Raw genomic sequence first — 14,897 nt, forward strand, 5'->3', positions numbered from 1 at the left:
GCTGTTTACCTGTGTTTTATTGACTATGCAATGGCCTTCCATTATGTGGATCATAACAAATTATGGATAACATTTGGAAGAACGAAGATTTCAGACCACTTAATTGTGCTCATGAGGAACCTGTACATAGATCAAGAGGCAGTGGTTTGAACAGAACAAAGGGATACTGTGTTGCTTAATGTCAGGAAAGGTGTGTGTCAGGGTTGTATTGGACATTTTACCAGAAGTGATAAGCCCCTGGAGAAGAAGATCATGCCTGGTAAAGTAGAGGGGCAGTGAAACAGAGGAAGGCCCTCAACCAAATGGATTGACACAGTGGCTGCAACAATGGACTCAAGCATAACAACAACTGGGAGGATGGCACGGGATCAGGGAGTGTTTCATTCTGTTGTACATAGGGTTGCTACGAGTCAGAACTGACTCCATGGCACCTAACAACCTAACAACAACTTTATTATTAAAGTCATCCTCATGGAAGTGAAGTCACATCTCAATGTGTTTTGATTTGAATTTCCTTAACGAGTAATATTGTTGAGCATCTTTCATGTGCTTCATACCCCTTGGTACATCTCTTTGAAAGAAATGTTTATTCACATCTTTTGCCCATTTTTATTAGGTTATTTGGATGTAATTGTTGAATTGTAAGGGTTTCTTTTATGCCCTTTATACCCGATATCTTCTGGCTCCACACCCTCCCCACCCCGCACATGGAAGAGGATCCTCCATCCAGCTACAGCAGATGACATTTTCCAGATTGTTATGTCCAGTTGTTCACAAAACCTCCTATCCTTGGAATACGTGTTCCATGCCCCAACCACCAGCAGAAAAGTTACTGTTAAAGATCTCAGTTCAAGCATCATCCCCTCTATGGAAGGCTTTTCCAATTCTCCTTCCCAAGGGTATAATGAAAACTTTCTCCTTTCTGTCCCCAAGGTCTCATCAACAAGTGTAGTCTTCCATCATCATACCTGTGAAACTTATTGACCCTGTTCACAGGCCTGACAAGGTACAAAGAAAACCATGGCCTGGCTGATGTCATAAATAAATAAATAAATAGAAGAAGAAGAGATAAGATTCACCTGGGGGTTTACTAAAACATAAATGGCTAGAACCCACCCACTTGCACAGTTTGTCTCAGTAGTTCTGTGGTGTGGGTCAAAGATTTGCATTTCTAACAAGCTCCCAGGTGGTGCTGAAGCTGCTGGTCCAAGAACCACACTTTCAGAGATTACTGGATGTTGGCTATGAATTGACTCTAATTCCAGGAGACCCAAAATGCCACTGTGGCCCGCCAGTCAGAGTGGGGGCATAAGGAGGTCAGGTTATTAATGGGGTCTTAGCTCACATCCATCTCACAGTAGGTCCAGTGGGTCTCTGAACCTGTCCTGTAGTGATATCTCCAGTTCCAGAATATATAATTGGAATAGATATACCCAGTAATTAGCAGAACTGCTGCATCGAATCCTGACAAATGGTGTACGAGCTATTACAGTAGGAAAAGGTGACTGGAAGTCATTAGAACTGCCTCTACCTAGGAAAATAGTAAAATAAAATCAATGCCACATTCCTGGAGGGACTGCAGAGATTAATGCCACCATCAAGGACTTGAAGGATGCAGGGATGCTGATTCCCACCACATCCCCATTCAACTTGCCTATTTCGTCTGTGGAAAAAACAGATGGATCTTGGAGAATGACAGTGGATTATCAAAAACTTCACCAGGTGGTGACTCCAATTTCAGCTGCTGTTCCAGATGTAGTCTCATTGCTTGAGCAAATTACTACATCTCCTGGTACCTGGTATGCAGCTATTGACATGGCTAATGCCTTTTTCTCCACACCTGTTTTGAAGGGCTGTCAGAAGCAGTTTGTCTTTAGCTGGCATGGCCAGCAATACACCTTCAGTTGCCTACCTCACTGCTACATCAACTCTCCAGCCCTACATCATAATTTAGTCCACAGGGACCTTGATCACCTTTCCTTTCCACAAGATGTCACACTGGTCCATTACCTTGATGACATTATGCTGACTGGACTTGATAAGGAAGAAGTGTCAAGGACTTTGGACTTAACTGATAAAACACTTCTGTGCTAGAGTGGGGGAAATTAATCCCACAAAAATTCAGGCATCTTCCACCTCAGTGAAATTACTAGGGGACCAGTGGTGTGGGGAATGTCGAGACATTCCTTCTAACGTGAAGGGTAAGTTATTGCATGTGGCTCCCCTCAAAACTAAAAAGGAGGCACAACACCTAGGGGGCCTCTTTGGATTTTGGAGCAACATATTCCTCATTTGAGTATGCAGCTCCAGCCTATTTATCAAGTGACTTGAAGAGCTGCTAGTTTTGAGTGGTACTGAGAACAAAAGAAGGCTCTACAACAGGTTCCAGCTGCTGAGTAAGCTGCTCTGCCACTTGGGCCATAGGATCCAGCTGATCCGATGGTGCTCAAAGCAACCATGGCAGATAGAGATGCTGTTTGGAGTTTTTGGCACCTCCTTTTGTTAAATCACAGAGTAAACCGTTAGGAGTTTGGAGCAAAGCCCTGCCATCCTCTGCAGATAACCACTATCCTTTTGAGAAACAGCTTTTGTTGTTACTGGGCCTTAACAGAGGCTGAATGCTTAACCATGGGACACAAGTCACCATGCAGCCTGAGCTGCCCCTCATGAACTGTGTGTTGTCTGACCCACAAAAGTCATAAAGTTAGACATGAACTGCAGCTCTCCATCATTAAATGGAAGTGGTAGTTATGAGATACAGCCTGAGCAGGACCTGAAGGCACAAGTAAGTTGCGTGAGGAAGTGGCCCAAATGCACGTGGTCTCCACTCCTGTCATATTACCTTCCATCTCCTAGTCTGCATCTATGGCCTCATGGGGAATTCTTTATGATCAGATGACTGAGCAAGACAAAACTTGTGCCTGGTTTACAGATGGTTCTGCACCATATGCAGGCACCACTCGAAAGTATACAGCAGCAGCACTACAGCCCCTTTCTGGGACACCCCCTAAGGACAGTGGTGTTGGGAAATCCTCCCGATGGGCAGAGCTTTAAGCAGTGTGCCTGGTTGTTCACTTTGCTTGAAAGGAGAAATGGCCAGATGTGTGATTTTATACTGATTCATGGGCTATGGCCAATAGTTTGGCTGGGTGTTCAGGAAGTTGGAAGAAACATGATTGGAAAATTTGACACAAGAATTTATGAGGAAGAGGTATGTGGATAAATCTCTCTGAATGGGCCAAAGAAGTGAAGATATTTGTGTCTCATGGGAATGCTCGTCAAAGGTAACCTTAGCAGAGGAAGATTTTAACAATCAAGTGATTAGGATGACTAGTTTCCAGAAAACTAGTCATCCTCTTTCCCCAGTTACTCCTGTCATTGCTCAGTGGGCTCATGAACAAAATGGTCATGGCGGCAGGGATGGACTTCCATTCACAAAGGCTGACTTAGCTACAGCCACTGCTGAGTGTGGCACCATCCCTCCAGGTGATCAGCCAACAACCTGGTGGTAAGTTAATTACATTGGAGTACTTCCATCATGGAAAGGGCAGCATCTTGTTCTTGTTGGAATAGACACTCAGGATATGGATTTGCATTCCCTGCATGCAATGCTTCTGCCAAAACTATCATCTATGGACTTACAGGATGCCTTATCCACAATCATAGTATCCTGCAAGCATTGCCTCAGATTAAGGGACTCACTTCACAGCAAATGAAGTGCAGCAGTTGGCTCATGCTCTTGGAATTCACAAGTCTTACCATGTTCACCACCATCCTGAAGCAGCTGGCTTGAGAAAGATGCAATTACAGCACCAGCTAGGTGTCAATACCTTACAGGGCTGGGGCAATGTTCTCCAGGACACTATTGCTCTAAACTAGTGTCCAGTATGTGGTGCTGTATCTCCCATGGCCAGGATTCATGGTCCGGGAATCAAGGGGTGGAAATGGGAGTGGCACCACTCACTAATACTCCTAGTGACCCACTCACAAGATTTTTGCTTCCTCTCCCTGAGACCTTATGCTCTGCAGGTCTAGAGGTCTCAGTTCTAAAGGGAGGAATGCTCCCACCTGGAGACACATCACTGATTGCACTGAACTGGACACTAAGAATGCCAACTGGCCACTTTGGGCTCCTTATTCCTCTGGATCAACAGGCAAAGAATGGAGTTACCATAGTGCCTGGCTTTTGTGATTGATCCTGATTACCAAGAGGAGATCAGGTTGATATTATATAATGGAGGTAACAAAGGCCTCATGGATTGAATTATGTCCCCCCAGAAATGTGTGTATCAACTTGGTTAGGCCATGATTCCCAGTATTGTGTGGTTGTCCTCCATTTTGTGATTCTAATTTTATGTTAAGAGGATTAGGGCAGGATTAGGGCACCACTCTTATTCAGGTTACCTCCTTGATCCAATGTAAAGTGTGTTTCCCTGGTGTTTGTCCTGCACCACCTTTATCTCAAGAGATAAAAAGAAAGAGAAGGAAGCAGAGAGTGGGGAACCTCATACCACCAAGAAAGAAGCACTGGGAGCAGAGCACATTTTTGGGTCCAGGGTTCCTGTGCCGGAGAAGCTCCTCGACCAAGGGAAGGTTGAGAACAAAGACCTTCCTCCAGAGCCAACAGAGAGATAAAGACTTCCCCTGGAGTTGATGCCCTGAATTTGGACTTTTAGCCTACCTTACTGTGAGGAAATAAATTTCTGTTTGTTAAAGCCATCCACTTCTGGTATTTCTGTTACAGCAGCACTAGATGGCTAAGACTAAGAGTATGTCTGGAATGCAGGAGATCCCTTAGTGCACCTGTTAGTACTACCATGCCCTGTTTTAAAGTCAACCCAAAACTACAGCCACCCAATTCTGACACGACTACTTCAGAAATGAAGGTTTGGGTCACCCCACCAGGCAAAGAACCAGGACTAGCTGAGGAGCTTGCTGAGGGCAATGGGAATACGGAATGGGTAGTGGAAGACTGTAGTTCTAAACACCGGTTATGATCATGTGCAGAAACAAGGGCTGCAATTGTCATGAGTGTTTCTGTTTTTTATGTGTGCATCAAATATTTTTGTTTTCTTCACTTATAAAATATAAGATGTAAACAGGGCTAGTGCTTTTTTGGTTGTATGTGTGTTCCTTGTATCATGTTAAGCGTAAGTTTGACTTTATAATTGTCTTTATTCAGAGATTATGTCTGGTTTAAGGAGATGTGTACAGGTGCCAAGTTGACAAGGGGTAGACTGTGGTGGTTAAGATTGTGTTTTCAACTTGGTTAGGCCATGATTCTCAGTGTTTTGGCAGTCGTGCGATGTTGTGGTCACTTCCCCGTTGAGATTTGATATGTGATCACCCCAATGCTGGGATCTTCTGTGAGTAGCCAATCAGTTGAAGGGGAGTTTCCTTGGCCATGTGGCCTGCATGGAATGTGCAACAACACTTTGACAGCCTGCGGAGGCTTTTACTCATTCTGGACACTGCACCTACTTCCTGTTCGTCTGACCTCTGGTTCTTGGAACTTGAGTTAGCAGCTTACCTGCAATCTTGCCTGCCGATCTTGGAATTTGTCAAACTTTACATTCTGTGAGCAACAGCCCTGCTGTCCAGTCTGCCAATCTGGGGCTCACCAGTCCCTGCGGCTGCATGAATCATAAGAAACCTCTATCCCTGCCCACCGACTTGGGACATTACAGCCTCTACAACCTCGTGAGTCATTTCCTTGATATAAATCTCTCTCTCTATGTATATATCTATTTATACTTTTTCTTGGTTTTGCTTCTCTAGAGAACCTGGCCTAAGACACCCACCAATGAATATTCAGCCCAAGATGTCAGCAGTGCTTAGGTTGAAAAACCCTGGTCTAGCCTGTTGAGGAATAATATTAAAAATATTATCTAAAACATTTCAGCCATTTTCTATTATTATATCGTGGTATTGAAAATATTATCCCAAATAAATTTCAGTTTTTTCCATTTATTTGGTGCTTCTTCATTTTTTTTTTCATATCACTTTCCACAATTCAAATGTTTTTATTGGTTCTTTTGTTTGTGTTCTTTCTTCCCCACTGGAATGTAACCTATATAGGGACAGAAACTATTTTTCTTCATGACTTTGTCCCTAGCACTTTAAACATTGTAGCTTCTTGACAAACATTCCTTCTGTTTAATAAATATATCAGTAAATCTCCTGGAAGCCTGAGATTGAAAATAAAACAAATAGGACAGACATCCTCCCTACTCTAATGAAATGTTTACAAATACACTAATTTTTTCCAAATATTTTAGAATGCCATCTGAATGGTAACTACATTTTAGGTAATAAGTCTTACAAGGGGTCATTTTAATAAGTCATTCAATATAAAACAGAGAGCAGCAGGGTACTCTCCTTTTCTGCTTGTTTCCTATACAGTTATGGAAAGGATGTCATTTCTGGAGGACACTAGAAAAGCAATATACAATATTGCTTTATAAAATATTTATGGACCTGGAGCACTGCCTGACTCCTATGTCCTGGGGGATGCCACATATTCAACACAATCTAAGATTCCTCTGACCAAATATCTCTGTCTTTGCAGTACATGAGTGTCTAAAACTGGATTGGGGTGACGATTGCACAATTCAAAAATTTACTTAAACCATTGGATTAAAACGATGGGTTAATTTCATGATATGGATTTATTCAAGGTGAGCTGAAAATATTTCCTTTTGTTTACAACAGTTTCTAGTACACATCAATATAATTACCATGATAAAATGACAAAAAACAAAGCAGCATTAATGGGATATTGCAATGATGAGAAATGTGCAAAAGTGATGGTCCCTTGGCTCTGGTGCTCAGCCAATGGGCTTGGGTAGGGCTGTGCAGTAGGGTGGTCACAGGGGGGCTCTCTGCAGTCTTTGCAGCCCTTGAGGGTTCAATATCCAAAATTCCTCATTAGTAAAACTCTTTTGCTCTCATTATAATCTTAGAGCATTTCAATTCCTTAAGGAGCAAGGCTCAGGCAAGGAGGAATATTGGGTTGGCTGATGCCCATACCCTGAGGTCAGAAATATGCCATCCTCTTCCCTTTAATTCTCCCTGCTCACATTCATTTCAGGCCCTTTGCACATGGCCAACCTCTCTCTGTAACTGGATGCTAACTTTCTTTCTTTAGGTGTACTCAAAGGCATCCGTATCCTAACAATATCAGGAAGACTGACTCCACGTTTAGGTTAAAAAAAATAGTTTGTATTAATATTAAATATATGTATCTCCTGTATAAATACAAGTGATAATATTTCAAATGCACCCTCAAAGTACTAATTTTAAAGGCTAATTTTACATATAGCTCATTGAATGTTGCTGTTATTTCTACATATTATATTCAGCACTGCCTAATATAATCTTTGTAATCAAAATGGACTGAGGATATAATAGCCATTTTATGTCTTTTTTGAATTTTACTACCAACTTTTCCTAATTTCAAAATTCTAGCTTAAATATACTTTTTTTTTTCCATTACAGATTATAGGTTGAAATGATAGCTTTTTGTTATCAATGATGTTGTAGTAAATTAAAAATTATCAGGAAAGTGTGAAGCTGTGACATTCTTGTGGTACTAAGAGTGATGCTGGGCCTTGTTTGTTATGACAACAAAGTTTTTGTACCTGAATGTTATTTTGCAGTAATTAAAACATATAATATGGGTTCAGGGATAGACACAATGGCCCTATTGACCTTAAGAGAGAGCCTAGATATAGATCAATACATAAATGGACACTTTATTTGCTACTGAATTGAATTGATGGATTATTTTAATAAAAGGTGCTACAACATAAAAATGAGTTGAAATTCTTGCCTCATATCAAAGGCAAAAATAAATTCTAGGTGGGCTCAAGCCTCAAATGTAAAAGACAAAGCTATAGATTGAGTTAAGCAGCAGTTTCAAAAACAACACCTACTGAGCACAATTCACTCAGGAAGTTCTGAGAAATACAACTATGTTAAAACTAAGAACATATAAAAAAAAATACTATAAAGGATATGCAGAAATCAAGACATTCACCTAAAGAATAAGTTAGCATTACCTATAACTGAAAAAGATTAATATCCTGGTTATATAAAGAACGGACATAAATTAATAAGAAATAAATAAACAGCTCGATAGAAATACAGGAGAGGAAATGTCCACAAGAGGGAAAGTAAATGGCCCATAAATATGTGAGAAGATGGCTTTACTTCATTAAAGACATGTCAACTAATGAAATCATTTTTATACCCACTAAATTGTCAGAATAAATGAAAATGTGTTGACGATTAGGTGTATCACCAGGAACTTCTTTGAAAGTTTAAAATGTTTCATCCACTTAGACAAACTCTTTGGAAGTTACTGAAAGAGAGTAAGTACTCTCTTGCACCCAAAAAGTCCACCCCAGATATAAAACAAACTCTCATTTCCACCAGGAGACAGGCAAGAGAATGTTCAAACAGATTTATTCATAATAGAAGGACACTAGCTACCAAAATTTCCAGCAACATATAAAATGATATTTTGTAATGTCATGATACGTAACATAAATATATATAGCATTTAAATAAATGAATTACTCTTACACCCAGCAACACAATTGAATTTCAGAAGCACAATCAGGATACAAATTTTACGCACTAATATTTAAATATTAACAAGTTCAAAAAGATGCAAATTTATAAATTGGATATGGATACACACAAACACAACACACAGTGATGATTAAACAATAACCTTAAATCCCACTGACAGTTTCATAGAACATGATCAAATACTGGCAATTTCACAGATGTCTCACTTTTATCATGTAATCAGGGTACATTGATAATTACTGGTGATTGGCATGCAAAGGAAACACTGGTAGCAGAGTGGCTAAGTGCTATGGCTGTTAAACAAAAGGTCAGCAGTTCAAATCCACCAAGCACTCCTTGGAAATTCTATGGTGCAGTTCTATTCTGTCCTATAGGTTCACTATGAGTCAGAATCAGCTCAATGGCAGTTTTCTTTTTTTTGTAATGAGAAAGTTGGAGACAAAGAAGGATTGGCAGTTGGAAAATATAGCCTTGGTGATGGAAACAATGTTGGAGATCGCGTGATAGAATTTTGAAAGATCAATGACTTCTTCTTTGCAAATACCTTTTTCAGCAACATAAATGGTTGACTATACACCTGCACCAAGCCACAGGAATCAAATCGACTACAGTTTTGGAAACAGATGGTGGAAAAGCTCAATACCATCAGTCAAAACAAGGCCAGGGACCAACAGTGGAACAGACCATCAATTGCTCATATGCAAGTTCAAGCAGAAACTGAGGAAAATGAGAGCAAGTCCATGAGAGCGAAAGTATAACCATAAGCATATCCCACCTGAATTTAGAGACCATCTCAATAATAGATTTGACGTACTGAACACTAATGAGCAAAGACCAGAAGAGTTGTGAAATGATATCAAGGACATCATAAATGAAGAAAGTAAGAGGTCATTTATTAAAAAGACAGGAAAGAAAGAAAAAACCTGAATGGATGTCTGAAGAGTCTTTGAAACTTGCTCTTGAACTTTGAGTAGCTAAAGAGCTCAACAGAAGATTCCAAAAGGCAGATCGAGAAGACGAAGTAAAGTGTTATAATGACACAAACAAAGACCTGGAGGTAGAAAACCAAAAGGGAAGAATGTGCTCTGGAGTTCTCAAGGTGAAAGAACTGAAACAAAAATTCAAGACTCAATCTGCAATATTGAAGGATTCCATGGAGAAAATCTATGGGGCAGTTTTACTCTGTCCTATAGGGTCGCTATGAGTGGGAATCAACCCAAAGGCACTGGGTTTTTTTGGGTATGGAGAAAATATTAAATGACTCAGGAAGCATCAAAAGAAGATGAAAGGAATTCACAGAGAGTCACTAAACCCGAAAGAATTGGTCTACATTCAACCATTTCAGGAGGTGGCAGATGATCAGGAACTGATGGCAATGAAGGACGAAGTCCAAGCTGCACTGAAGGCATTGACAAAAAACAAGGCTCCAGAAACTGACAGAATAGCAATTGAGACGTTTCAACAAACGAAAGCAGCACTGGAAGTGTTCACTCATCTATGCCAAGAAATTTGGAAAACAACAACCTGGCCAACTGACTGGAAGAGATCCATATTTATGCCTATTCTCAAGAAAGGTGATCCAACAGTATGTGGAAATTATTGACCAATATCATTAATATCACACACAAGCAAAATTTTGCTGAAGACCATTCAAAAGCGACTGCACCAAAAATTCAAGCTGATTCAGAAGAGGACGTGGAACCAGGGATATCATTGCTGATGTCAGATGGATCCTGGATGAAAGCAGAGAATACGAGAAAGATTTTTACCTGTGTTTTATTGACTATGCTAAGACATTCAACTGTGTGGGTCATACCAAATTATGGATAATATTGTGGAAAATGAGAATTCCAGAACACTTAATTGTACTCATGAGAAACCTGTACATAGATCGAGAGGCAGTCATTCAAACAGAACAAGGGGATACTGAGTGGTTTAAAGTCGGGAAAGATGTGTGTTAGGGTTGTATTCTTTCATCATACCTATTCAGTCTATATGCTAAGCAAATAATCCAAGAAGTTGCACTATGTGAAGAAGAATGGGGCATCAGGATTGGAGGGAGACTCATTAACAACCCAAGTTATTCAGATGGCACAACCTTGCTTGCTGAAAGTGAAGAGGACTTGAAGCACTTACTGTTGAAGATCAAAGACCACAGTCTTCAGGATGGATTACACCTCAACATAAAGAAAACAAAAATCCTCACAACTGGATCAATAAGCAACATCAGGATAAATGGAGAAAAGATTGAAGTTGTCAAGGATTTCATTTTACTTGGATCCACAATCAACACCCAAGGAAGCAACAGCCAAGAAATCAAAAGACACATTTCATTAGGCAAATCTGCTGCAAAAGGCCTCTTTAAAGTGTTGAAAAGTAAAGATAGCACCTTGAAGGCTAATGTGCCCCTGACCCAAGCCGTGGTGTTTTCAAATGCCTTATATGCATGTGAGAATTAGACAACGAATAAGGAACACTGAAGAATTGACACCTTTGAATTGTGGTGCTGGTGGAGAATATTGAATATACTGTGGACTGCCAAAAGAATGAACAAATCTATCTTAGAAGAAGTACAACCAGGATGCTCCTTAGAAGCAAGGATGTTGGGCCTACATCTCACATCCTTTATACATGTTATCAGAAGGGATCAATCCCTAGAGAAGGACATAAAGCTTGGTAGAGGACCAGCAAAAAAGAGTAAGACACTCAACGAGGTGATTGACGCAGTGGCTGCAACAATGGGTTCAAGCATAAGAATGATTGTGAGGAGGTGCAGGACTCGGCAGTGTTCTGTTCTGTTGTACGTAGGGTCACTATGAGTCTGAACCAACCTGATGGCTCCTATCAACAACGACATTTGCTTTATAGGGCTACCATATCAAAGTACGACAAAGCGGGTGGCTTAAAATGAGAAAAATCTTTTGTCTCAAGGTTCTGGAGGCTCAAAGTCTGAATTAAGGTTGTCAATAGGACGCTGCTTTTTCTTAAATCTCAAGGGGAAGATTTTCCCTCATCTCTCCCAGCTTCTGGCATACCCAGTCATTCTTTGTTTTACAGCTGCAGCCTAACTCCATCTTTTTCCTCTGCCCTCACATGACCGTCTTTCCTCTGTAATCCTCTCTGTGTCTATACTCGTTTATAAGGACACCACTCATATTGGATTAGAACACACCCTACTCCAATAGGATCTCAAGTTAACTGAAAATATCTTCAAAGACTCTGTTCTGGACAAGGGCACATTCACAGGTACCGGGAGTTACAATATCAGCTTATCTTTTTGGGGGGCATAATATAATCCATAACAGGAGGATTCAGCAAAATAGAAGTAATCCCATGTTTTTCAAATATTAACTTCATGCTCCTCAGATTTCAGCACGGGTCAAAACCTCACAAAGTAATTTTTTAGAATGCTTATCTCTCTGATGTCTCCCCAGAGATTCAAGTCCGTAGTTCTTGGGTGAGATATGGAAACCTGCAGTATGAATAAAGGCCTTAGGTGACTCATCTTTGTAGTTGTTCTGGGGACATAAATGGAGGCAGCTTTGGATGAGAGGTCACCTGGTGTGCCAGGTGAGAGGCTGTCTTCACAGTGTGATGCTGAACACAATTCCATCACTATCATCAGTGATGACCACAACAGAAGGCTCTCCAGAAACTCCACTGATTCTCCTACAAGACCTATGTAGTTGCCACCCCTGCACCACAGAGATGATTCTGACTGAATGTCCTGCTTTTTTTCTAACTCGTGGGAAAATGATCTCCTTAATCCTGCTAACTTTGCTGTTCTCACATTCTGTTTTATACTCAACACCTCTTCCCTAAAATAAAGTTCATCTCCACAGATAAATTCTTACCCTAATAAATTCACAATAAACAGCTAGGTATACATGACAGTCATTAGAGATCAGACTTCCCCTTAAGACCTCACTGACATTTCATTTTACTTAATCATATTTCTCTGTTTGAATACCACCATAAATTACAAAGAAAAAATGTAAGATTAGTTGAATAAGGGGAAAAGTTAAAAAAAAAAAAAAAACTCGTATACACTGTGTTATGAATTGAATTATGTCCCACAGAAGTATATGTTGTAATCCCTAACCTCTATACCTGTGATTGGAGCCCTGGTGGCACAGTGGTTAAGAACTCAGCTGTTAAGCAAAAGATTGTCAGTTCAAATCCACCAGCCACGCCTTGGAAACCCTATAGGGCAGTTTTACTCTGCCTTTAGTGTATCTATGAGTCAGAATCGACTCAAAGGCATCCGGTTATGGTTGTGGTTACAATCTCATTTGGGAATAGGTTGTCTTATGTTAATGAGACAGGATTAGTGTAGGGTGTATTTTCAGTCAATCTCTCTTGAAATATGAAGGAGATTAAACAAGCAAGCAGAGCAGAGATTGGGGAAGATTGATGGCAAGCCACATGGAGATCTCTAGAGAACCGGGAAACAAGCTGAAGAAACAAGAATGTTCCTACAGAGCTGACAGAGAGAGAAAGCCTTCCCTTAGAGCCGGCACCCCGAATTCAGACTTCTAGCCTCCTAAGTTGTGAGAAAATAAATTCTGTTTGTTAAAGTCGTTCACTCGCATCATTTCTGCTATAGCGGCACTAGATAAATAAAACACACTTTTTTTTTTGAACAATTTATTGTAGACAACAAACTAGTTTCCCATTCAGGAATTTGAATACAAACTGTTCCATGACCTCGGTTGCTATCCCCACAATGCATCAGCACTCCCGCCTTTCCACCAGGACTTCCTCTTTCCATTCCTCTCGTTCTCCTGCCCCCTCCTTGCCTTCTTCTCTTTGTTTTTGGGCAAATGTTGCCCACTTGGTCTCTTAGAGTTGATTGTTCTAAGGAGGGATCACTTTCCTCATGGGTGTTATTGTTTATTTCAGTCTATTATTTGGCTGAAAGGTGACCTCTGTGATGACTTCAGTTCCAGACTAAAAGGGTATTCTTAGGGCAGTAGTCTCAGGGGTTCCTCTAGTCTCTATCAGTACGTTAAGTTTGGTCTTTTTTTTTTTTTTATGAAATTGAGTTGTGTTCTATATTTTTCTTCCATTCTATCTGGGAACTTCTATTGTGTCTGGAAAGACACACTTCTTATCAGTAAATCAGTGAAAAGGAATCAGACGAATAAGTTGACTGAAAGTTTACCAATGTTGCCTACTGATTATATTATTAAGACTAGGAAATAGATATTATATTTCCTGGTGATGGATATTATGACAAAGGTAAACCAATAAAACTGCTGATACAAGGGGTAGAAATACATGAGAGTGAAGAACTATAAGTCTTACAAATGATAGCAAGGTATAGAACACAACGATCCTAGTTAAATTTTATTGCGCATCATGTACCAAACCTGCAGTGGTTATGGGGATTGACATTCCCACAGAAAATATACTCTACGAAGTCTATGGGGCAGTTCTACTCTGTCCTGTAGGGTCGCTATGAGTCGGAATCGACTCGACTGCACTGGGTTTTTTGGGTTTTTTTAGTCAGTCTAAGTCTGTCAAAGTAATTATTTTTCACCATACCAGAAATTTGATTAGGAAGGAATATATGATCCTATTAATTTGTGATGAGATGGGAGGAGTGTCTTCTGTATGACTCCATGGAAAGGATCTATTAATAATAAAACTCTGTTGCCAATGATTCAGTTTCAACTCATACCAAACCAAAACCATTGCCATCGAGTCTATTCTAACTCATAACAACCCTATCGGACAGAGTAGAACTGCCCAATAGAGTTTCCAAGGAGTGCCTGGTGGATTCGAGCTGTGGCCTTTTGGTTAGCAACCATACCACTTAACCATTACACCACCAACTCATAGCAACCCTCTATTAATAACAGACACTACTTGTCTGTCAGTTTGTCATACTGTGGTGGCTTGTGTGTTGCTGTGATGCTGGAAGCTATGCCACCAGTATTTCAAATGCCAGCAGGGACACCCATGGTCAACAGGTTTAGGGGCACTTCCAGACAAAGACTGACTAGGAGGAAGGACTCTGTTATCTACTTCTGAGAAAAATTGGCAAGTGAAAACCTTATGAACAGAAGTTAAACATTGCCTGATATACATCTGGGAGATGAGACCCTCAGGTTGGAAGGCACTCAAAATATGACTAAGAGGCTCCTCCTCAAAGTAAGTCGACCTTAATGATGTGAGTGGAGTCAAGGTTTCAGGACCTTCATTTGCTGATGTGGCACCACTCAAAATGAGAAGAAACAGTGGCAAACATTCATTAATAATCAGAAAGGGGAATGTACGAAGTATGAACATAGGAAAAT

This window comes from Elephas maximus, chromosome 3 (assembly GCF_024166365.1).
Source record: "Elephas maximus indicus isolate mEleMax1 chromosome 3, mEleMax1 primary haplotype, whole genome shotgun sequence".
Classification (NCBI taxonomy): Eukaryota; Metazoa; Chordata; class Mammalia; order Proboscidea; family Elephantidae; genus Elephas; species Elephas maximus.